The sequence below is a fragment of the Oncorhynchus masou genome, unplaced genomic scaffold, assembly GCF_036934945.1.
Source record: "Oncorhynchus masou masou isolate Uvic2021 unplaced genomic scaffold, UVic_Omas_1.1 unplaced_scaffold_4736, whole genome shotgun sequence".
NCBI classification, from domain to species: Eukaryota; Metazoa; Chordata; class Actinopteri; order Salmoniformes; family Salmonidae; genus Oncorhynchus; species Oncorhynchus masou.
The window spans coordinates 1-26,057 of NW_027011132.1; the positions used below are offsets into that span (position 1 = coordinate 1).

The following is a 26,057-nucleotide window of genomic DNA, read 5'->3' on the forward strand; positions in this document are numbered from 1 at the left end:
CCCCCCTTACTCACCTGTCTTCCTCCCCCTTACTCACCTGTCTTCCCTCCCCCCCGTACTCACCTGCCTTCCTCCCCCCTTACTCACCTGCCTTCCTCCCCCCTTACTCACCTGCCTTCCTCCCCCTTACTCACCTGCCTTCCTCCCACCTTACTCACCTGCCTTCCTCCCCCCTTACTCACCTGCCTTCCTCCCCCCCTTACTCACCTGCCTTCCTCCCCCCTTACTCACCTGCCTTCCTCCCCCTTACTCACCTGCCTTCCTCCCCCCACCCTTACTCCACCTGCCTTCCTCCCCACCTTACTCACCTGACTTCCTCCCCCCTTACTCACTTGCCTTCCTCCCCCCTTACTCACCTGCCTTCCTCCCCCTTACTCACCTGCCTTCCTCCCCCCTTCCTCACCTGCCTTCCTCCCCCCTTACTCACCTGCCTTCCTCCCGTCTCCCCTGCCTTCCTCCCCCCTTACTCACCTGTCTTCTTCCCCCCCTTACTCACCTGTCTTCCTCCCGTCTCCCCTGCCTTCCTCCCCCTGTCTCACCTGCATTCCTCCACCATCTACCCAGCTTACCCCCAGGTTTCATTTGAATAAACGGGAGCATCTTACAATCTGCAAATTTTATCCGTCCAGTTTTGCAAGCCTATTATTAACAAACCTGTTAGTGTTAGTTCTTACCTATGAGGCCGGTGTAGGCAAGGAGACAGACTGCGTAGTTGTCCTGCTTACAACCGCTGGAAACATGCTCTGAGGGCTGGCAGTCATATTGGAACTGGGCCCAGCGGGACCTGGGGAGGAGGAGGGAGGAATGCAGAATACAACATCCATCACTTACCACAGAGCCTTACCCACACATGGCTACCACAGAGCCTTACCCACACATGGCTACCACAGAGCCTTACCCACACATGGCTATCACAGAGCCTTACCCACACATGGCTACCACAGAGCCTTACCCACACATGGCTACTCATCAGAGCCTTACCCACACATGGCTACCACAGAGCCTTACCCACACATGGCTACCACAGAGCCTTACCCACACATGGCTACCACAGAGCCTTACCCACACCTGGCTAACACAGAGCCTTACCCACACATGGCTACCACAGAGCCTTACCCACACATGGCTACCACAGAGCCTTACCCACACATGGCTACCACAGAGCCTTACCCACACATGGCTACCACAGAGCCTTACCCACTCATAGCTACCACAGAGCCTTACCTACACATGGCTACCACAGAGCCTTACCCACACATCGCTACCACAGAGCCTTACCCACACATGGCTACCAAAGAGCCTTACCCACACATGGCTACCACAGAGCCTTACCCACACATGGCTACCACAGAGCCTTACCCACACATGGCTACCACAGAGCCTTACCCACACATGGCTACCACAGAGCCGTACCCACACATGGCTACCACAGAGCCTTACCCACACATGGCTACCACAGAGCCTTACCCACACATGGCTACCACAGGGCCTACACACACATGGCTACCACAGAGCCTTACCCACACATAGCTACCACAGAGCCTTACCCACACATGGCTACCACAGAGCCTTACCATCAGATGGCTACCACAGAGCCTTACCCACTCATAGCTACCACAGAGCCTTACCCACTCATAGCTACCACAGAGCCTTACCCACACATGGCTACCACAGAGCCTACTCCACACATGGCTACTCACAGAGCCTACCATCAGATGGCCAATACAGAGCCTACCCACAGATAGCTACCACAGAGCCTTACCATCAGATGGCTACCACAGAGCACCCACACACATAGCTACCACAGAGCCTACCCCACACATGGCTACCACAGAGCCTTACCACACATGGCTACCACAGAGCCTTACCCACACATGGCTACCACAGAGCCTTACCCACACATGGCTACCACAGAGCCTTACCCACACATGGCTACCACAGAGCCTTACCCACACATAGCTACCACAGAGCCTTACCCACTCATGGCTACCACAGATCCTTACCCACACATGGCTACCACAGAGCCTCACCCACAGATGGCTACCACAGAGCCTTACCCACACATGGCTACCACAGAGACTTACCCACTCATGGCTACCACAGATGCAGAGCCTTACCCACAGCACGCTGTATTACATAAATGCCAAAGTGATGTTAGCTGATGAAGATTATCTCATAGAACAAAATGTATAAGATCTCCTGGCTGCTAGCCCAAGGGAATTAGACTAATGACTGCTATACCAAGGGTATTAGACTAATGACTGCTATACCAAGGGTATTAGACTAATGACTGCTATACCAAGGGTATTAGACTAATGACTGCTAGTCCAAGGGAATTAGACTAATGACTGCTATACCAAGGGTATTAGACTAATGACTGCTATACCAAGGGTATTAGACTAATGACTGCTATACCAAGGTATTAGACTAATGACTGCTAGACCAAGGGTATTAGACTAATGACTGCTATACCAAGGGTATTAGATTAATTACTGCTAGACCAAGGGTATTAGACTAATGACTGCTAGACCAAGGGTATTAGACTAATGATCATACCAAGGGTATTAGACTAACGACTGCTAGACCAAGGGTATTAGACTAATGACTGCTAGACCAAGGGTATTAGACTAACGACTGCTAGACCAAGGGTATTAGACTAATGACTGCTAGACCAAGGGTATTAGACTAACGACTGCTAGACCAAGGGTATTAGATTCATATGGATCTGCTATGATATACAGTACCATAAATTTCGTACCCACTAACACCCCGAGTCCCTCATCATCATCATCATATAGAACTCCTCTCTCCTCTCCTCCTCTTCCCGCGACCAAGATGGAGGTAAAGAGCCATAGAGAGGTCTGTGGGTTCACGCTGTGATATTTTATGGCTCCTTTGGAGGAGCAGAACAGTACAAGGCAAGTATGCAACACCAGCATAGTCCCACGGCGACTAAATAACAGCCACACTCCAACTCGCCAACCGCAGGTCAGACTGGAGTCCAGCAAACAATAACAGCCACATTGCTGGAAGAAGCAGGAGGTCGATGCTGAACCCTGTACTGTGGACAGTGTCAACGTGATGATTGTCCTCTTTGTACAGATGAAGAGTGTATTTCTGTGTAACTGTATAAATGATGATTCCCTGAAGAACATTTTGGAACCATGAAGGTAAAAAAACTCAGAGGCTCAACAGAAGCCATTTACAAAGATAATGTACTTTAGTGTAAGAGAACCCTCTCCTACAATGTTTTAAATTTTGCTTGGTTGAATTTTGCTTAGATTATGACATAATTGGCTTACATTATGAATTATTACGTACATGCTACTTGTATTTTAGTATTAGGGTGAAATTAGTCTCAAAAGGGAGGAATAGGGTGGGGACAATAACAAACTCTGTTTGCGCATGCTGTATAGTTTTTAAACCTGTACATTTCCACTGTCTGTTTCTGTCATGTAAGAAGAAGCAAGTATTTTTCCTCTCTTGTCTCAGTGTAACTTAGTCACGTGGCCAAAGACAAAGGGCCATCTGAGAGTGACCAATTTTTTGTTCCATCCTATTCGTATCTTTCAAGGGCACAGCTGTGAGGTGATATGAAGATAACAACATAGGCTAGCTGGAGCAGCATCAGCTAGATAGTAACGAAACTGGCGTTATGACTTGTTTGTACGCTATGTTCCCACCACGCTCTCACACATCTGTTAAACTGCAATGTAGACAAAGGTTATAAAAGCTGAGACCCAACTCTTGTTCATTGGGCTCTTAATTCTGCACCTTTTGAGTGATTGTTAACCGCTCCAGATTTGCAAATCTTATAATAAAAAGTTGTTGCTTGAAGAATCAACAGTCTTGCTTCCTTTTGGTTAGAATTTCCATGACAACAGTGCTTTGCATTCAGACCATACAATCTTTTGCCTTATGCTTTCAAAGTCTTTCATGTGCCTTTTTCCCAGGAGTGGCTTCTATCTGGCCACTCTCCCATAAAACCCATTGGTGAAGTGCTATAGAGACTGATGTCATTCTGGCAGGTTCTCCCATCTGTGCCAAGGAACTCTGTGGTTCTGTCAGAGTGGTCATTGGGTTCTTTGGTCACCGCCCCTGACCAAGGTCCTTCTTGCCTGTTGCTGTTTGGTCAGACAGCCAGTTCTCGACAGAGTCTGGGTAGTTCTATATTTTTTGCTAATCCCAATGACAGAGACCATTGTGCTCTTGAAACTTTCAACACTCTAAAATATTTTCATACTCGTCCCCAGATACATACATTTACATTTAAGTCATTTAGCAGACGCTCTTATCCAGAGCGACTTACAAATTGGTGAATTCACCTTCTGACATCCAGTGGAACAGCCACTTTACAATAGTGCATCTAAATCATTTAAGGGGGTGAGAAGGATTACTTATCCTATCCTAGGTATTCCTTGAAGAGGTGGGGTTTCAGGTGTCTCGGGAAGGTGGTGATTGACTCCGCTGTCCTGGCGTCGTGAGGGAGTTTGTTCCACCAGTGCTGTGAAAAAGTATTTGCCCCCTTCCTCATATTGCATATTTTTGGTACTGAATGTAATCAAATCTTTACCCCCAAAAAATATTAGCTCAAAGGAACCTGAGTGAACAAATAAAGCACCTGTGTGAAAAATGAATTTCCCCTGTTCCACTCAATAACTGGTTGTGCCACCTTTAGTTAGAATGACTCCAACCAAACACTTCCTGAAGTTATTGATCAGTCTCAAACTTCACTGTGGAGGAATTTTGGCCCACTCTTCCATGACGAACTGCTTTACTCAGTGACATTTGTGGGTTTTCAAACATGAACTGGTCCATGTCCTCCCAAACATCTTAATTGGGGATTAGGACTGGACTTTGACAAGTATGTAGTATGTTGAACTGGACCCTCCAACAGTATACCATATTAGTATGTTGAACTGGACCCTCCAACAGTATAGTATGTTGAACATGACCCTCCAACAGTATAGTATGTTGAACTGGACCCTCCAACAGTATAGTATGTTGAACTGGACCTCCAACAGTGTAGTATGTTGAACTGACCCTCCAACAGTATAGTATGTTGAACTGGACCATCCAACAGTATAGTATGTTGAACTGGACCCTCCAATAGTATAGTATGTTGAACTGACCCTCCAACAGTGTAGTATGTTGAACTGGACCATCCAACAGTGTAGTATGTTGAACTGGACCTCTAACAGTATAGTATGTTGAACTGGACCATCCAACAGTATAGTATGTTGAACTGGACCATCCAACAGTGTAGTATGTTGAACTGGACCCTCCAACACATAGTATGTTGAACTGGACCATCCAACAGTGTAGTATGTTGAACTGGACCATCCAACAGTGTAGTATGTTGAACTGGACCCTCCAACAGTATAGTATGTTGAACTGGACCATCCAACAGTATAGTAGGTTGAACTGGACCCTCCAACAGTATAGTATGTTGAACTGGACCCTCCAACAGTATAGTATGTTGAACTGGACCCTAACAGTATAGTATGTTGAACTGGACCCTCCAACAGTATAGTATGTTGAACTGACCCTCCAACAGTATAGTATGTTGAACTGGACCCTCCAACAGTATAGTATGTTGAACTGGACCCTCCAACAGTATAGTATGTTGAACTGGACCATCCAACAGTATAGTATGTTGAACTGGACCTCCAACAGTATAGTAGGTTGAACGTGACCATCCAACAGTATTGTATGTTGAACTGGACCCTCCAACAGTATAGTATGTTGAACTGGACCCTCCAAATGTAGCAGGCTGAAATTGACCATCCAACAGTATAGTATGTTGAACTGGACCATCCAACAGTATAGTATGTTGAACTGGACCCTCCAACAGTATAGTATGTTGAACTGGACCCTCCAACAGTATAGTATGTTGAACTGGATTATCCAATAGTATAGTATGTTGAACTGGACCCTCCAACAGTATACCATAGTAGTATGTTGAACTGGACCATCCAACAGTATTGTCTGTTGAACTGGACCCTCCAACAGTATACCATAGTAGTATGTTGAACTGGACCATCCAACAGTGTAGTGTTCAACTGGTCCCTCCAACAGTATACCATAGTAGTATGTTGAACTGAACCATCCAACAGTGTAGTGTGTTCAACTGGTCCCTCCAACAGTATACCATAGTAGTATGTTGAACTGGACCCTCCAACAGTATAGTATGTTGAACTGGACCCTCCAACAGTATACCATAGTAGTATGTTGAACTGGACCATCCAACAGTATAGTATGTTGAACTGGACCCTCCAACAGTATAGTATGTTGAACTGGACCATCCAACAGTATAGTATGTTGAACTGGATTATCCAACAGTATAGTATGTTGAACTGGACCCTCCAACAGTATACCATAGTAGTATGTTGAACTGGACCATCCAACAGTATAGTATGTTGAACTGGACCATCCAACAGTATAGTATGTTGAACTGGACCATCCAACAGTGTAGTGTGTTCAACTGGTCCCTCCAACAGTATACCATAGTAGTATGTTGAACTGGACCATCCAACAGTATAGTATGTTGAACTGGACCATCCAACAGTATAGTATGTTGAACTGGACCCTCCAACAGTATACCATAGTAGTATGTTGAACTGGACCCTCCAACAGTATACCATAGTAGTATGTTGAACTGGACCATCCAACAGTATAGTAGGTTGAACTGGACCCTCCAACAGTATAGTATGTTGAACTGGACCATCCAACAGTATAGTATGTTGAACTGGACCATCCAACAGTATAGTATGTTGAACCGACCTCCAACAGTATAGTATGTTGAACTGGACCATCCAACAGTGTAGTATGTTGAACTGACCATCCAACAGTGTAGTAGGTTGAACTGGACCATCCAACAGTATAGTAGGTTGAACTGGACCATCCAACAGTATAGTAGGTTGAACTGGACCCTCCAACAGTATAGTATGTTGAACTGACCCCTCCAACAGTATAGTATGTTGAACTGGACCCTCCAACAGTATACCATAGTAGTATGTTGAACTGGACCCTCCAACAGTATAGTATGTTGAACTGGACCCTCCAACAGTATAGTATGTTGAACTGGACCTCCAACAGTATAGTAGGTTGAACTGGACCCTCCAACAGTATAGTATGTTGAACTGGACCATCCAACAGTATAGTATGTTGGACTGGACCATCCAACAGTATAGTATGTTGAACTGGACCCTCCAACAGTATAGTAGGTTGAACTGGACCCTCCAACAGTATAGTAGGTTGAACTGGACCCCTCCAACTGTATAGTATGTTGGACTGGACCATCCAACAGTATAGTATGTTGAACTGGACCCCTCCAACAGTATAGTATGTTGAACTGGACCCTCCAACAGTATAGTATGTTGAACTGGACCCTCCAACAGTATAGTAGGTTGAACGTGACCATCCAACAGTATAGTATGTTGAACTTGGACCATCCAACAGTATAGTATGTTGAACTGGACCCTCCAACAGTATAGTATGTTGAACTGGACCCTCCAACAGTATAGTATGTTGAACTGGATTATCCAACAGTATAGTATGTTGAACTGGACCTCCAACAGTATACCATAGTAGTATGTTGAACTGACCATCTGACAGTATTGTCTGTTGAACTGGACCCTCCAACAGTATACCATAGTAGTATGTTGAACTGGACCATCCAACAGTGTAGTGTGTTCAACTGGTCCCTCCAACAGTATACCATAGTAGTATGTTGAACTGAACCATCCAACAGTGTAGTGTGTTCAACTGGTCCCTCCAACAGTATACCATAGTAGTATGTTGAACTGGACCCTCCAACAGTATAGTATGTTGAACTGGACCCTCCAACAGTATACCATAGTAGTATGTTGAACTGGACCATCCAACAGTATAGTATGTTGAACTGGACCCTCCAACAGTATAGTATGTTGAACTGGACCATCCAACAGTATAGTATGTTGAACTGGATTATCCAACAGTATAGTATGTTGAACTGGACCCTCCAACAGTATACCATAGTAGTATGTTGAACTGGACCATCCAACAGTATTGTATGTTGAACTGGACCCTCCAACAGTATAGTATGTTGAACTGACCATCCAACAGTGTAGTGTGTTCAACTGGTCCCTCCAACAGTATACCATAGTAGTATGTTGAACTGGACCATCCAACAGTATAGTATGTTGAACTGGACCCTCCAACAGTATAGTATGTTGAACTGACCATCCAACAGTATAGTATGTTGAACTGGACCTCCAACAGTATACCATAGTAGTATGTTGAACTGGACCCTCCAACAGTATACCATAGTAGTATGTTGAACTGGACCATCCAACAGTATAGTAGGTTGAACTGGACCCTCCAACAGTATAGTATGTTGAACTGGACCATCCAACAGTATAGTATGTTGAACTGACCATCCAACAGTATAGTATGTTGAACCGACCCTCCAATAGTATAGTATATGTTGAACTGGACCATCCAACAGTAGTATGTTGAACTGGACCATCCAACAGTGTAGTAGGTTGAACTGGACCATCCAACAGTATAGTAGGTTGAACTGGACCATCCAACAGTGCATAGTAGGTTGAACTGGACCCTCCAACAGTATAGTATGTTGAACTGGACCCTCCAACAGTATAGTATGTTGAACTGACCCTCCAACAGTATACCATAGTAGTATGTTGAACTGGACCCTCCAACAGTATAGTATGTTGAACTGGACCCTCCAACAGTATAGTATGTTGAACTGGACCCTCCAACAGTATAGTATGTTGAACTGACCATCCAAAGTATAGTATGTTGGACTGGACCATCCAACAGTATAGTATGTTGAACTGGACCATCCAACAGTATAGTATGTTGAACTGGACCATCCAACAGTATAGTAGGTTGAACTGGACCCTCCAACAGTATAGTATTTTGAACTGGACCATCCAACAGTATAGTATGTTGGACTGGACCATCCAACAGTATAGTATGTTGAACTGGACCCTCCAACAGTATAGTATGTTGAACTGGACCCTCCAACAGTATAGTATGTTGAACTGGACCACCAACAGTATAGTAGGTGGAACTGGACCTTCCAACAGTATAGTATGCTGGAACTGGACCCTCCAACAGTATAGTATGTTGAACTGACCATCCAACAGTATAGTATGTTGAACTGGACCATCCAACAGTGTAGCATGTTGAACTGGACCCTCCAACAGTATAGTATGTTGAACTGGACCCTCCAACAGTATAGTAGGTTGAACTGGACCCTCCAACAGTATAGTATGTTGAACTGGACCATCCAACAGTATATATGTTGAACTGGACCCTCCAACAGTATAGTAGGTTGAACTGACCCTCCAACAGTATACCATAGTAGTATGTTGAACTGGACCATCCAACAGTATAGTATGTTGAACTGGACCATCCAACAGTATAGTAGGTTGAACTGACCCTCCTAACAGTATAGTATGTTGAACTGGACCATCCAACAGTATAGTAGGTTGAACTGGACCCTCCAACAGTATAGTAGGTTGAACTGGACCTCCAACAGTATAGTATGTTGAACTGGACCCTCCAACAGCATAGTATGTTGAACTGGACCCTCCAACAGTATACCATAGTAGTATGTTGAACTGGACCATCCAACAGTATAGTATGTTGAACTGGACCATCCAACAGTATAGTAGGTTGAACTGGACCCTCCAACAGTATAGTATGTTGAACTGGACCCTCCAACAGTATAGTATGTTGAACTGGACCCTCCAACAGTATAGTATGTTGAACTGGACCATCCAACAGTATAGTATGTTGAACTGGACCCCTCCAACAGTATAGTATGTTGAACTGGACCATCCAACAGTATAGTAGGTTGAACTGGACCTCCAACAGTATAGTAGGTTGAACTGGACCTCCAACAGTATAGTATGTTGAACTGGACCCTCCAACAGTATAGTATGTTGAACTGACCCTCCAACAGTATACCATAGTAGTATGTTGAACTGGACCATCCAACAGTATAGTAGGTTGAACTGGACCCTCCAACAGTATAGTATGTTGAACTGGACCCTCCAACAGTATAGTAGGTTGAACTGACCATCCAACAGTATAGTAGGCTGAACTGGACCATCCAACAGTATAGTATGTTGAACTGGACCCTCCAACACTATAGTAGGTTGAACTGGACCATCCAACAGTATAGTAGGTTGAACTGGACCATCCAACAGTATAGTAGGTTGAACTGGACCCTCCAACAGTATAGTAGGTTGAACTGGACCATCCAACAGTATAGTAGGTTGAACTGGACCATCCAACAGTATAGTATGTTGAACTGGACCATCCAACAGTGTAGTATGTTGAACTGACCCTCCAACAGTATAGTATGTTGAACTGGACCTCCAACAGTATAGTATGTTGAACTGGACCACCTAACAGTATAGTATGTTGAACTGGACCCTCCAACAGTATAGTAGGTTGAACTGACCCCTTCCAACTGTATAGTATGTTGAACTGGACCCTCCAACAGTATAGTATGTTGGACTGGACCATCCAACAGTATAGTATGTTGAACTGGACCCTCCAACAGTATAGTATGTTGAACTGGACCCCCAACAAAATACATCTAGACTCTTTGGAAACGTATGGTCTCAACACACCCACACAAACATACATGCGAACACACAAAGCTGCACATCCACCCACCCAACCAGCCAACCTCCCACCCACCCAGCCAACCCACCCACCCACCCACCCACCCAGCCATATACCTACCCATCCCCACCACCCATACACCCACCCAGCCAACCCACCCATATACCCACCAACCCACCAACCCAGCCACCCATATACCCACCCATACACCCACCCAGCCAACCCACCCACCCATATACCCACCCAACCCGGACCACCCATACACCCACCCAGCCAACCCACCCAGCCAACCCACCCACCCAGCCAAACCACCACCCAGCCAACCCACCCATATACCCGCCAACCCACCCACCCAGCCACCCACCCACCCACCCAGCCAAACCACCCAGCCAACCGACCCATATACCCACCAACACAGCCAGCCCACCCATACACCAACCCACCCAGCCAACCCACCCAACCAACCCACCCAGCCACCCCCACCCAGCCAACCCACCCATACACCCACCCATACACCCATACACCCACCCACCCAGCCAACCCACCCATACACCAACCCACCCAGCCCACCCAGCCCTACCTGCATGTAGTGTTCCTACAGATGCGCAGTGCAGCCAGACAGTTGGGTTTGTCTTGGTCCTCGTAGGAGCAGGCTGGCATGATGGTCTGTCTCCTCTTCTCAGCGCACGCCATGTCTGGACAGGCTAGACTGGGTTAGTTCCACACTCACCCACCCACTACACTCAAACACACACCCACACACTACACTTACACTCACACACCCACACACTACACTTACACTCACTCACACACTACACTCAGACACACACCCACATACTACATTTACAATCAGACACACACCCACACACTACACTTACACTCACACACACACCCACACACTACATTTACACTCAGACACACACACCCACACACTACACTTACACTCACTCACACACACCCACACATTACACTCACTCACTCACTCACTCACTCACTCACACACCCACACACTACACTTACACTCACTCACACACTACACTCACTCACACACCCACACACTACATTTACACTCAGACACACACCCACACACTACACTTACACTCACACACACACCCACGCACTACACTTACACTCACTCACACACCCACACACTACATTTACACTCAGACACACACTACACTTACACTCACTCACACACCCACACACTACACTTACACTCACACACACACCCACACACTACATTTACACTCAGACACACACACCCATAGACTACACTTACACTCACTCACACACACCCACACACTACACTTACACTCACACACACACACACACACACACCCACACACACACAAACCCACACACTACACACACTACACACTCACACACTACACTAGACACCCACACACTATACACACCCACACACTATACACACCCACACTACACACTACCCCCCTTTCCTACCTGTGCAGGGGCAGAACAGCAGCTGGTGGGTGTAGTCAGGAGGGACCCGGTCGAAGAACTTCCTGAGAGCCTTGTTACACCTGGCTCTGTTACAGGGGCCTGAGCGGGCCGACGGCTGGATGCAGGCCGAGACGTATTCCGTACGGAGCTTCTGACACGTCCCGTCCACGTTACACGCCGCGTCCAGACAACGGTTCACCGTCGCTATGCCCACCTCATCTACTGAAAACAAATCAAGGCATGGCACTTTGTGACATCGGATTATGTAAAAACAGCTTCATTAATAAATAATAACTATATATACATTTTAAAAATACATTTGATTGAGTAAATGTTGACTTTAAGTCTGGTCCCTAACCCTGTCCCCTATGTAGTGGTCCCTAACGCTGTCCCCTATGTAGTGGTCCCTAACCCTGTCCCATATGTAGTGGTCCCTAACCCTGTCCTCTATGCAGTGGTCCCTGTCCCCTATGTAGTGGTCCCTGTCCCCTATGTAGTGGTCCCTAACCCTGTCCTCTATGCAGTGGTCCCTGTCCCCTATGTAGTGGTCCCTAACCCTGTCCCCTATGTAGTGGTCCCTAACCCTGACCAGGACCCATACAGGGTGTCTTCTGACCAGGACCCATACAGAGTGTCTTCTGACCAGGACCCAAACAGGATGTCTTCTGACCAGGACCCATACAGAGTGTCTTCTGACCAGGACCCATACAGGGTGTCTTCTGACCAGGACCCATACAGGATGTCTTCTGACCAGGACCCCAACAGGATGTCTTCTGACCAGGACCCAAACAGGATGTCTTCTGACCAGGACCCATACAGAGTGTCTTCTGACCAGGACCCATACAGGGTGTCTTCTGACCAGGACCCATACAGGATGTCTTCTGACCAGGACCCCAACAGGATGTCTTCTGACCAGGACCCATACAGGATGTCTTCTGACCAGGACCCATACAGGGTGTCTTCTGACCAGGACCCATACAGAGTGTCTTCTGACCAGGACCCATACAGAGTGTCTTCTGACCAGGACCCATACAGAGTGTCTTCTGACCAGGACCCATACAGAGTGTCTTCTGACCAGGACCCATACAGGATGTCTTCTGACCAGGACCCCAACAGGATGTCTTCTGACCAGGACCCATACAGGATGTCTTCTGACCAGGACCCCAACAGGATGACCAGGACCCCAACAGGATGTCTTCTGACCAGGACCCATACAGAGTGTCTTCTGACCAGGACCCATACAGAGTGTCTTCTGACCAGGACCCCAACAGGATGTCTTCTGACCAGGACCCATACAGGATGTCTTCTGACCAGGACCCCAACAGGATGTCTTCTGACCAGGACCCATACAGAGTGTCTTCTGACCAGGACCCATACAGGGTGTCTTCTGACCAGGACCCATACAGGGTGTCTTCTGACCAGGACCCCAACAGGATGTCTTCTGACCAGGACCCATACAGGGTGTCTTCTGACCAGGACCCATACAGGGTGTCTTCTGACCAGGAATCAACAGGGTGTCTTCTGACCAGGACCCATACAGGGTGTCTTCTGACCAGGACCCCAACAGGATGTCTTCTGACCAGGACCCCAACAGGGTGTCTTCTGACCAGGACCAATACAGGGTGTCTTCTGACCAGGACCCATACAGAGTGTCTTCTGACCAGGACCCATACAGGATGTCTTCTGACCAGGACCCATACAGGATGTCTTCTGACCAGGACCCATACAGGGTGTCTTCTGACCAGGACCCATACAGGGTGTCTTCTGACCAGGACCCATACAGGGTGTCTTCTGACCAGGACCCCAACAGGATGTCTTCTGACCAGGACCCCAACAGGGTGTCTTCTGACCAGGACCCCAACAGGGTGTCTTCTGACCAGGACCCCCAGTCTTCTGACCAGGACCCCAACAGTGTGTCTTCTGACCAGGACCCCAACAGGGCGTCTTCTGACCAGGACCCCAACAGGGTGTCTTCTGACCAGGACCCCAACAGGGTGTCTTCTGACCAGGACCCATACAGGGTGTCTTCTGACCAGGACCCATACAGGGTGTCTTCTGACCAGGACCATACAGGGTGTCTTCTGACCAGGACCCATACAGGGTGTCTTCTGACCAGGACCCCAACAGGATGTCTTCTGACCAGGACCCCAACAGGGTGTCTTCTGACCAGGACCAATACAGGGTGTCTTCTGACCAGGACCCATACAGAGTGTCTTCTGACCAAGACCCATACAGGATGTCTTCTGACCAGGACCCATACAGGGTGTCTTCTGACCAGGACCCATACAGAGTGTCTTCTGACCAGGACCCATACAGGGTGTCTTCTGACCAGGACCCATACAGGGTGTCTTCTGACCAGGACCCATACAGAGTGTCTTCTGACCAGGACCCATACAGAGTGTCTTCTGACCAGGACCCATACAGGTTGTCTTCTGACCAGGACCCATACAGGGTGTCTTCTGACCAGGACCCATACAGGGTGTCTTCTGACCAGGACCCATACAGAGTGTCTTCTGACCAGGACCCATACAGAGTGTCTTCTGACCAGGACCCATACAGAGTGTCTTCTGACCAGGACCCATACAGAGTGTCTTCTGACCAGGACCCATACAGAGTGTCTTCTGACCAGGACCCATACAGGGTGTCTTCTGACCAGGACCCATACAGATGTCTTCTGACCAGGACCCATACAGAGTGTCTTCTGACCAGGACCCATACAGAGTGTCTTCTGACCAGGACCCATACAGGGTGTCTTCTGACCAGGACCCAAACAGGGTGTCTTCTGACCAGGACCCATACAGGGTGTCTTCTGACCAGGACCCCAACAGGATGTCTTCTGACCAGAGACCCATACAGGGTGTCTTCTGGACCAGGACCCATACAGAGGTCTTCTGACCAGGACCCATACAGGGTGTCTTCTGACCAGGACCCATACAGGGTGTCTTCTGACCAGGACCCATACAGGGTGTCTTCTGACCAGGACCCATAAAGGGTGTCTTCTGACCAGGACCCATACAGGGTGTCTTCTGGACCAGGACCCATACAGGGTGTCTTCTGACCAGGACCCATACAGGGTGTCTTCTGACCAGGACCCATACAGGGTGTCTTCTGGACCAGGACCCCAACAGGGTGTCTTCTGACCAGACCCATACAGATTGTCTTCTGACCAGGACCCCAACAGGATGTCTTCTGACCAGGACCCATACAGAGTGTCTTCTGACCAGGACCCATACAGAGTGTCTTCTGACCAGGACCCATACAGAGTGTCTTCTGACCACGACCCATACAGAGTGTCTTCTGACCAGGACCCCAACAGGATGTCTTCTTGACCAGGACCCATACAGAGTGTCTTCTGACCAGGACCCATACAGAGTGTCTTCTGGACCAGGACCCATACAGAGTGTCTTCTGACCAGGACCCATACAGAGTGTCTTCTGACCAGGACCCATACAGAGTGTCTTCTGACCAGGACCCATACAGAGTGTCTTCTGACCAGGACCCATACAGAGTGTCTTCTGACCAGGACCCCAACAGGATGTCTTCTGACCAGGACCCCAACAGGATGTCTTCTGACCAGGACCCATACAGGGTGTCTTCTGACCAGGACCCCAACAGGATGTCTTCTGACCAGGACCCCAACAGGATGTCTTCTGACCAGGACCCATACAGGATGTCTTCTGACCAGGACCCATACAGAGTGTCTTCTGACCAGGACCCATACAGGGTGTCTTCTGACCAGGACCCCAACAGGGTGTCTTCTGACCAGGACCCCAACAGGATGTCTTCTGACCAGGACCCATACAGGGTGTCTTCTGACCAGGACCCATACAGGATGTCTTCTGACCAGGACCCATACAGAGTGTCTTCTGACCAGGACCCATACAGAGTGTCTTCTGACCAGGACCCATACAGGATGTCTTCTGACCAGGACCCCAACAGGATGTCTTCTGACCAGGACCCATACAGGATGTCTTCTGACCAGGACCCATACAGAGTGTCTTCTGACCAGGACCCATACAGGGTGTCTTCTGACCAGGACCCCAACAGGGTGTCTTCACCTGTGACCCCAACAGGGTGTCTTCTGACCAGGACCCCAACAGGGTGTCTTCTGACCAGGACCAATACAGGGTGTCTTCTGACCAGGACCCATACAGAGTGTCTTCTGACCAGACCCATACAGGATGTCTTCTGACCAGGACCCAAGGCAGGATGTCTTCTGACCAGGACCCATACAGGGTGTCTTCTGGACCAGGACCCATACAGGGTGTCTCTGGACCAGGACCCATACAGGGTGTCTTCTGACCAGGACCCCAACAGGATGTCTTCTGACCAGGACCCCCAACAGGGTGTCTTCTGACCAGGACCAATACAGGGTGTCTTCTGACCAGGACCCATACAGAGTGTCTTCTGACCAGACCCATACAGGATGTCTTCTGACCAGGACCCATACAGGGTGTCTTCTGACCAGACCCATACAGAGTGTCTTCTGACCACGCAATCTATACAGATGGTCTTCGACCAGGACCCCAACAGGATGTCTTCTTGACCAGACCCATACAGGGTGTCTTCTGACCAGGACCCACAGGGTGCTTCTGACCAGGACCCATACAGGGTGTCTTCTGACCAGGACCCATACAGGGTGTCTTCTGACCAGGACCTCCACCAGGATGGCCTCTGACCAGGACCCATACAGGGTGTCTTCTGACCAGGACCCATGATACAGAGTGTCTTCTGACCAGGACCCATACAGGGTGCTCTCTGACCAGGACCCATACAGGGTGTCTTCTGACCAGGACCCACACAGGTGTCCCCTGGACCAGGACCCATACAGGGTGTCTTCTGACCAGGACCCATACAGGGTGTCTTCTGACCAGGACCCATACAGAGTGTCTTCTGACCAGGACCCATACAGAGTGTCTTCTGACCAGGACCCATACAGAGTGTCTTCTGACCAGGACCCATACAGAGTGTCTTCTGACCAGGACCCATACAGAGTGTCTTCTGACCAGGACCCATACAGAGTGTCTTCTGACCAGGACCCATACAGAGTGTCTTCTGACCAGGACCCATACAGAGTGTCTTCTGACCAGGACCCATACAGAGTGTCTTCTGACCAGGACCCATACAGGGTGTCTTCTGACCAGGACCCAAACAGGGTGTCTTCTGACCAGGACCCATACAGGGTGTCTTCTGACCAGGACCCCAACAGGATGTCTTCTGACCAGGACCCATACAGAGTGTCTTCTGACCAGGACCCATACAGGGTGTCTTCTGACCAGGACCCCAACAGGATGTCTTCTGACCAGGACCCCAACAGGATGTCTTCTGACCAGGACCCATACAGGATGTCTTCTGACCAGGACCCATACAGAGTGTCTTCTGACCAGGACCCATACAGGGTGTCTTCTGACCAGGACCCATACAGGGTGTCTTCTGACCAGGACCCATACAGGGTGTCTTCTGACCAGGACCCATACAGGGTGTCTTCTGACCAGGACCCATACAGGGTGTCTTCTGACCAGGACCCATACAGGGTGTCTTCTGACCAGGACCCATACAGAGTGTCTTCTGACCACGACCCATACAGAGTGTCTTCTGACCAGGACCCCAACAGGATGTCTTCTGACCAGGACCCATACAGGGTGTCTTCTGACCAGGACCCATACAGAGTGTCTTCTGACCAGGACCCATACAGAGTGTCTTCTGACCAGGACCCAAACAGGATGTCTTCTGACCAGGACCCATACAGAGTGTCTGTCCCAATGATTAATAAGACTAATTGAAGTTTTTAGTGATAAGCCTCCTGCATCTGGAAATTAAATGAAAAGGATTCATTCAATGTAAATTAAAAAGTAATCTAAAATAAGTCTTATCTGTAGAAGGTACTAAATATAACATGAATCAAGTGTTTGACGTGTCTGTTCTGTCTGGACACTGTCTTAGTTTAATTAGCCCTCATCGTCTAATATCATATTTTGGAGGGTTAATGAAGATGGTTCAGATTGGTGTGTGTGTGTGGGTGTGTGTGTGTGTGTGTGTGTTTGTGTGTGTGTGTGTGTGTATATTGAGGGTGAATGAAGAGCAGAGAGCCAGCTCCTCCATTTCTATCCCTTCACAACACCAAATGAAGCCTTCTGACTAAACCATCTATGTGATTCCTGACTAACCCATCTATGTGATTCCTGACTAACCCATCTATGTGATTCCTGACTAACCCATCTATGTGATTCCTGACTAACCCATCTATGTGATTCCTGACTAACCCATCTATGTGATTCCTGACTAACCCATCTATGTGATTCCTGACTAACCCATCTACGTGATTCCTGACTTAACCCATCTATGTGATTCCTGATCAACCCATCTTATGTGATTCCTGACATTTCAGACTCTTACTGACTAAATAGTAAATTGAGTCAATGTGCAGGGGTACGAGGCAAATAAAAAACATGGCTATATACAGGGAGTACCAATACTGAGTCAATGTGCAGGAGTACCAGGTAATAACATGGCTATATACAGGAGTACCAGGTAATAACATGGTTATATACAGGGAGTACCAGGTAATAACATGGTTATATACAGGGAGTACCAGGTAATAACATGGTTATATACAGGGAGTACCAGGTAATAACATGACTATATACAGGGAGTACCAGGTAATAACATGGTTATATACAGGGAGTACCAGGTAATAACATGGTTATATACAGGGAGTACCAGGTAACATGGTTATTTACAGGGAGCACTCAGGTAATAACATGACTATATACAGGAGTACCAGGTAATAACATGGCTATATACAGGGAGTACCAGGTAATAACATGGTTATATACAGGGAGTACCAGGTTATAACATGGTTATATACAGAGGTACCGGTACTGAGTCGATGTGCAGGGCTATGAGGTCATTGAGGTAGATATGTAGACATAACTAGGAATACAGTGACAGATAAACAGTGGCAGCAGTGTATGTGATGAGTCAATGCAGGTAGTCTGGATTGCTATTTGGTTAACTGTTTGAACAGATAAATCAGTAATTCTGACGGCTCAGGATTTTTCAGATTTAAACAAAAATCTGCCTGACTACGTATTGGATAAGACTACAAGGCAGGGAGGGATGTGTTTTCTGTTTGTCCAGATTGACATAGTCTATTTATTGTGTTGTTGAAAACACAAACCATGATATTGAAGTGGCCGAAGTCGGTATGCTTAAAACTTAAAAGTTACATATCACGACATGGTCCCAGGGTAGACACACAGACAGGTTAGTCTAGTTGGTCCCAGAGTAGACACACAGACAGGTTAGTCTAGTTGGTCCCAGGGTAGACACAGACAGGAGTCTAGCTGGTCCCAGAGTAGACACACAGACAGGTTAGTATAGTTGGTCCCAGGGTAGACACACAGACAGGTTAGTATAGTTGGTCCCAGGGTAGACACACAGACAGGTTAGTCTAGTTGGTCCCAGAGTAGACACACAGACAGGTTAGTCTACTTGGTCCCAGAGTAGACACACAGACAGGTTACGTAGAGTTGGTCCCAGGGTAGACACAGACAGGTTAGTCTAGTTGGTTAGACACACAGACAGTTACGAGAGTTGGTCCCAGAGTAGACACACAGACAGGTTAGTCTAGTTGGTCCCAGAGTAGACACACAGACAGGTTAGTCTAGTTGGTCCCAGGGTAGACACACAGACAGGTTAGTCTAGTTGGTCCCAGGGTGGACACACAGACAGGTTAGTCTAGTTGGTCCCAGAGTAGACCACAGACAGGTTAGTCTAGTTGGTCCCAGGTAGACACAGACAGGTTAGTCTAGTTGGTCCCAGAGTAGACACACAGACAGGTTAGTCTAGTTGGTCCCAGAGTAGACACAGACAGGCTTTAGTCTAGTTGGTCCCAGGGTAGACACACAGACAGGTTAGTCTAGTTGGTCCCAGAGTAGACACACAGACAGGTTAGTCTAGTTGGTCCCAGAGTAGACACACAGACAGGTTAGTCTAGTTGGTCCCAGAGTAGTGTTAGTCTAGTTGGTCCCAGAGTAGACACACAGACAGGTTAGTCTAGTTGGTCCCAGGGTAGACACACAGACAGGTTAGTCTAGTTGGTCCCAGAGTAGACACACAGACAGGTTAGTCTAGTTGGTCCCAGGGTAGACACACAGACAGGTTACAAGAGTTGGTCCCAGGGTAGACACACAGACAGGTTACGAGAGTTGGTCCCAGGGTAGACACACAGACAGGTTACGAGAGTTGGTCCCAGGGTAGACACAGACAGGTTACGAGAGCTGGTCCCAGGGTAGACACACAGACAGGTTAGTCTAGTTGGTCCCAGGGTAGACACACAGACAGGTTAGTCTAGTTGGTCCCAGGGTAGACACACAGACAGGTTAGTCTAGTGGTCACAGGGTAGACACACAGACAGGTTAGTATAGCTGGTCCCAGAGTAGACACACAGACAGGTTAGTCTAGTTGGTCCCAGGGTAGACACACAGACAGTTAGTCTAGTTGGTCCCAGAGTAGACACACAGACAGGTTAGTCTAGTTGGTCCAAGGGTAGACACACAGACAGGTTAGTCTAGTTGGTCCCAGGGTAGACACACAGACAGGTTAGTCTAGTTGGTCCCAGGGTGGACACAGACAGGTTAGTCTAGTTGGTCCCAGGTAGACACACAGACAGGTTAGTCTAGTTGGTCCCAGAGTAGACACACAGACAGGTTAGTCTAGTTGGTCCCAGAGTAGACACACAGACAGGTTAGTCTAGTTGGTCCCAGGGTAGACATACAGACAGGTTAGTCTAGTTGGTCCAAGGGTAGACACACAGACAGGCTAGTCTAGTTGGTCCCAGGGTAGACACACAGACAGGTTAGTCTAGTTGGTCCCAGGGTAGACACACAGACAGGTTAGTCTAGTTGGTCCCAGGGTAGACACACACAGACAGGTTAAGCCTAGTTGGTCCTAGGGTAGACACACAGTGACAGGTTAGTCTAGTTGGGGTCCAGAGAGTGGCCGCACAGACAGGTTAGTCTAGTTGGTCCCAGAGTAGACACACAGACAGGTTAGTCTAGTTGGTCCTAGAGGACACATTGACAGGTTGGTCTAGTTGAACCCAGGGTAGACAAGGCAGACAGGTTAGTCTAGTTACCCAGAGTAGACACACAGACAGGTTATCTAGTTATCCCAGGGTAGACACAGACAGGTTACGTAGAGTTGGCCCCAGGTAGACACACAGACAGGTTACGAGTTGGTCCCAGGGTAGACACACAGACAGGTTACGAGAGTTGGTCCCAGGGTAGACACACAGACAGGTTACGAGAGTTGGTCCCAGGGTAGACACACAGACAGGTTAGTATAGTTGGTCCCAGGGTAGACACACAGACAGGTTAGTCTAGTTGGTCCCAGGGTAGACACACAGACAGGTTAGTCTAGTTGGTCACAGGGTAGACACACAGACAGGTTAGTATAGTTGGTCCCAGAGTAGACACACAGACAGGTTAGTCTAGTTGGTCCCAGGGTAGACACACAGACAGGTTAGTCTAGTTGGTCCCAGAGTAGACACACAGACAGGTTAGTCTAGTTGGTCCAAGGGTAGACACACAGACAGGTTAGTCTAGTTGGTCCCAGGGTAGACACACAGACAGGTTAGTCTAGTTGGTCCCAGGGTAGACACACAGACAGGTTAGTCTAGTTGGTCCCAGGGTAGACACACAGACAGGTTAGTCTAGTTGGTCCCAGAGTAGACACACAGACAGGTTAGTCTAGTTGGTCCCAGAGTAGACACACAGACAGGTTAGTCTAGTTGGTCCCAGGGTAGACACACAGACAGGTTAGTCTAGTTGGTCCAAGGGTAGACACACAGACAGGTTAGTCTAGTTGGTCCCAGGGTAGACACACAGACAGGTTAGTCTAGTTGGTCCCAGGGTAGACACACAGACAGGTTAGTCTAGTTGGTCCCAGGGTAGACACACAGACAGGTTAGTCTAGTTGGTCCCAGGGTAGACACACAGACAGGTTAGTCTAGTTGGTCCCAGGGTAGACACACAGACAGGTTAGTCTAGTTGGTCCCAGGGTAGACACACAGACAGGTTAGTCTAGTTAGTCCCAGGGTAGACACACAGACAGGTTAGTATAGTTGGTCCCAGGGTAGACACACAGACAGGTTAGTCTAGTTGGTCCCAGAGTAGACACACAGACAGGTTAGTCTAGTTGGTCCCAGAGTAGACACACAGACAGGTTAGTCTAGTTGGTCCCAGGGTAGACACACAGACAGGTTAGTATAGTTGGTCCCAGGGTAGACACACAGACAGGTTAGTATAGTTGGTCCCAGGGTAGACACACAGACAGGTTACGAGAGTTGTCTGCAGGCCCCCTCTATCTACCCCCAGGGTAAACACTCACCTGCAGTGATAGAGGCACAGGACTATAGCTGCCCCCATCTATCTACCCCCAGGGGAAACACTCACCTGCAGTGATAGAGGCACAGGACTATAGCTGCCCCCATCTATCTACCCCCAGGGGAAACACTCACCTGCAGTGATAGAGGCACAGGACTATAGCTGCCCCCATCTATCTACCCCCAGGGGAAACACTCACCTGCAGTGATAGAGGCACAGGACTATAGCTGCCCCCATCTATCTACCCCCAGGGGAAACACTCACCTGCAGTGATAGAGGCACAGGACTATAGCTGCCCCCATCTATCTACCCCCAGGGGAAACACTCACCTGCAGTGATAGAGGCACAGGACTATAGCTGCCCCCATCTATCTACCCCCAGGGAAACACTCCCCTGCAGTGATAGAGGCACAGGACTATAGCTGCCCCCATCTATCTACCCCCAGGAAACACTCACCTGCAGTGATAGAGGCACAGGACTATAGCTGCCCCCATCTATCTACCCCCAGGGAAACACTCACCTGCAGTGATAGAGGCACAGGACTATAGCTGCCCCCATCTATCTACCCCCAGGGGAAACACTCACCTGCAGTGATAGAGGCACAGGACTATAGCTGCCCCCATCTATCTACCCCCAGGGGAAACACTCACCTGCAGTGATAGAGGCACAGGACTATAGCTGCCCCCATCTATCTACCCCCAGGGGAAACACTCACCTGCAGCCATGTAGGCCAGGCGTACGTAGTCGAAGCCCCTCTATCTACCCCCAGGGGAAACACTCACCTGCAGCCATGTAGGCCAGGCGTACGTAGTCGAAGCCCCTCTCCTCTGGTTCGTACGGGTAACTCTCCACCAGACTCAGTCCTGCAGACAGACACACGTCAATGTTTTCAGGAATCACCCAATAAATGTTTAGTAATTGAAGTAGGTGGACATACAGTCGAGCTGACAAAGTAGTTACAGACTAGGGTTCCTTGACCCCGTGTCTGATCTTTGACCCCTGACATCTCCCCTCGCCTTTCCTGTGGTCTCACTATGCAGGCTCCATTAGATACTGAGACAGTTAGTCTCTCCCTGTCCCTCTCTCTCTCCCTCTCTCTCTGACACTCTCTCTCAACCTGTCCCATTCTCTCAACCTGTCCCATTCTCCCCTTGTCCTCTCTCTCTCTCTCCCTGTCCTCTCTCAATCTCCCTGTCCCTCTCTCTCCATGTCCCATTATCTCCTTGTCTTCTCTCTCCCTCTCCCTGTCCACTCTCAATCTCTCTGTCCCTCTCTCTCTCTCAACCTGTCCCATTCTCTCCTTGTCCTCTCTCAATATCCCTGTCCCTCTCTCTCTTAACCTGTCCCATTCCCTCCTTGTCCTCTCTCTCTCTCCCTGTCCTCTCTCAATCTCCCTGTCCCTCTCTCTCCCTGTCCCATTCTCTCCCTGTCCTCTCTCTCTCTCCCTGTCCTATCTCAATCTCCCCGTCCCTCTCTCTCCCTGTCCCGTTATCTCTTTGTCTACTCTCTCCCTCTCAATGTCCTCTCTCAATATCCCTGTCCCTCTCTCTCTCAACCGGTCCCATTATCTCATTGTCTTCTCTCTCCCTGTCCTCTCTCTCTCCCTGTCCTCTCTCTCTCTCTCCCTGTCCTCTCTCAACTCCCCTGTCCCTAAATGCTATAGTCTAAACATGTAGGACAGACTGGTACTATAGATTAGGCTAGAAATATGATTGAAAATTATAGACAGGCTGAAAAGTATATAGAATGGTACTATAGATTAGGACTAGGTGTTATATAGACTGATAATATAGATTAGGGCTAGGTGTTATATAGACTGGTACTATATATTAGGACTAGGTGTCATATAGACTGGTAATACAGATTAGGACTAGGTGTTATATAGACTGGTAATACAGATTAGGACTAGGTGTTATATAGACTGGTACTATAGATTAGGACTAGGTGTTATATAGACTGGTACTATAGATTAGGGCTAGGTGTTATATAGACTGGTAATACAGATTAGGACTAGGTGTTATATAGACTGGTAATACAGATTAGGACTAGGTGTTATATAGACTGGTAATACAGATTAGGACTAGGTGTTATATAGACTGGTACTATAGATTAGGGTTAGGTGTTATATAGACTGGTACTATAGATTAGGGCTAGGTGTTATATAGACTGGTACTATAGATTAGGACTAGGTGTTATATAGACTGGTACTATAGATTAGGACTAGGTGTTATATAGACTGGTACTATAGATTAGGACTAGGTGTTATATAGACTGGTACTATAGATTAGGACTAGGTGTTATATAGACTGGTAATATAGATTAGGGTTAGGTGTTATAATCTCACCATGTAGAACAGACTGGTGCTATAGATTAGGGCTAGGTGTTAAACAGACTGGTAATATAGATTAGGACTAGGTGTTATATAGACTGGTAATACAGATTAGGACTAGGTGTTATATAGACTGGTACTATAGATTAGGACTAGGTGTTATATAGACTGGTAATATAGATTAGGACTAGGTGTTATATAGACTGGTACTATAGATTAGGACTAGGTGTTATATAGACTGGTACTATAGATTAGGAATAGGTGTTATATAGACTGGTACTATAGATTAGGACTAGGTGTTATATAGACTGGTACTATAGATTAGGACTAGGTGTTATATAGACTGGTAATATAGATTAGGGTTAGGTGTTATAATCTCACCATGTAGAACAGACTGGTGCTATAGATTAGGGCTAGGTGTTAAACAGACTGGTAATATAGATTAGGGTTAGGTGTTATTGTCTCACCATGCAGGACAGACTGGTGCAGACTCCAATAGATACTGAGGCAGTTCTTCTCTCTCTTCATGCCTCGTTTACACTGGCAGCCGTGCAGCGGAGGACAGCAGGGCCGTGACTGCGCTCACACTGGTTCCTGGCCCCAGGGCCCAGCTTCACACTGCCGTCCCCGCCACACACTGTCTCAGCGTCCGCAGACGAGGGCTGCACGCACACACTGGAGCAGGTGTCCCCAGCCTGTAGACAGCTCCTGTCCCTCCCCGCAGACACAAATAGGGGAGCCCTGGGGAAAATAGAAACAGCAGTGGTTAGAGGTCAGGGGTTAGAGGTCAGGGGTTAGAGTTTAGGGTTAGCGGATAGGGTTAGAGATCAGGGATTATGGTTAGAGGTCAGGGGTTATGGTTAGAGGTAAGGGATTAGAGGTCAGGGGTTAGGGTTAGAGGTTCGGTTTAGAGGTCAGGGGTTAGAGTTAGAGGTCAGGGTTAGGGTTAGAGATCAGGGATTATGGTTAGAGATCAGGGGTTAGAGGTCAGGGGTTATGGTTAGAGGTAAGGGATTAGAGGTCAGGGGTTAGAGTTAGAGGTAAGGGGTTATAGGACAGGGGTTAGAGGTTATGGTTAGAGGTCAGGGATTAGAGGTTAGGGGTGAGGGGTTAGGGATAGAGGTCAGGGGTTAGAGGTCAGGGGTTGGGGTTAGAGGTCAGGGGTTACTGGTTATGGTTAGAGGTCAGAGTTTAGGGTTAGGACTAGTTTATGATATGTCATCTTTTAGAATGCA

At 48.1% G+C, this 26,057-nt stretch overlaps 1 pseudogene; it reads right to left on the minus strand.

Annotated features, from left to right (window-relative positions):
* Nucleotides 1-674: 674 nt before the first annotated feature.
* LOC135535295 (GDNF family receptor alpha-4-like) lies at nt 675-25,563 on the minus strand (annotated as a pseudogene).
* Nucleotides 25,564-26,057: the final 494 nt, after the last annotated feature.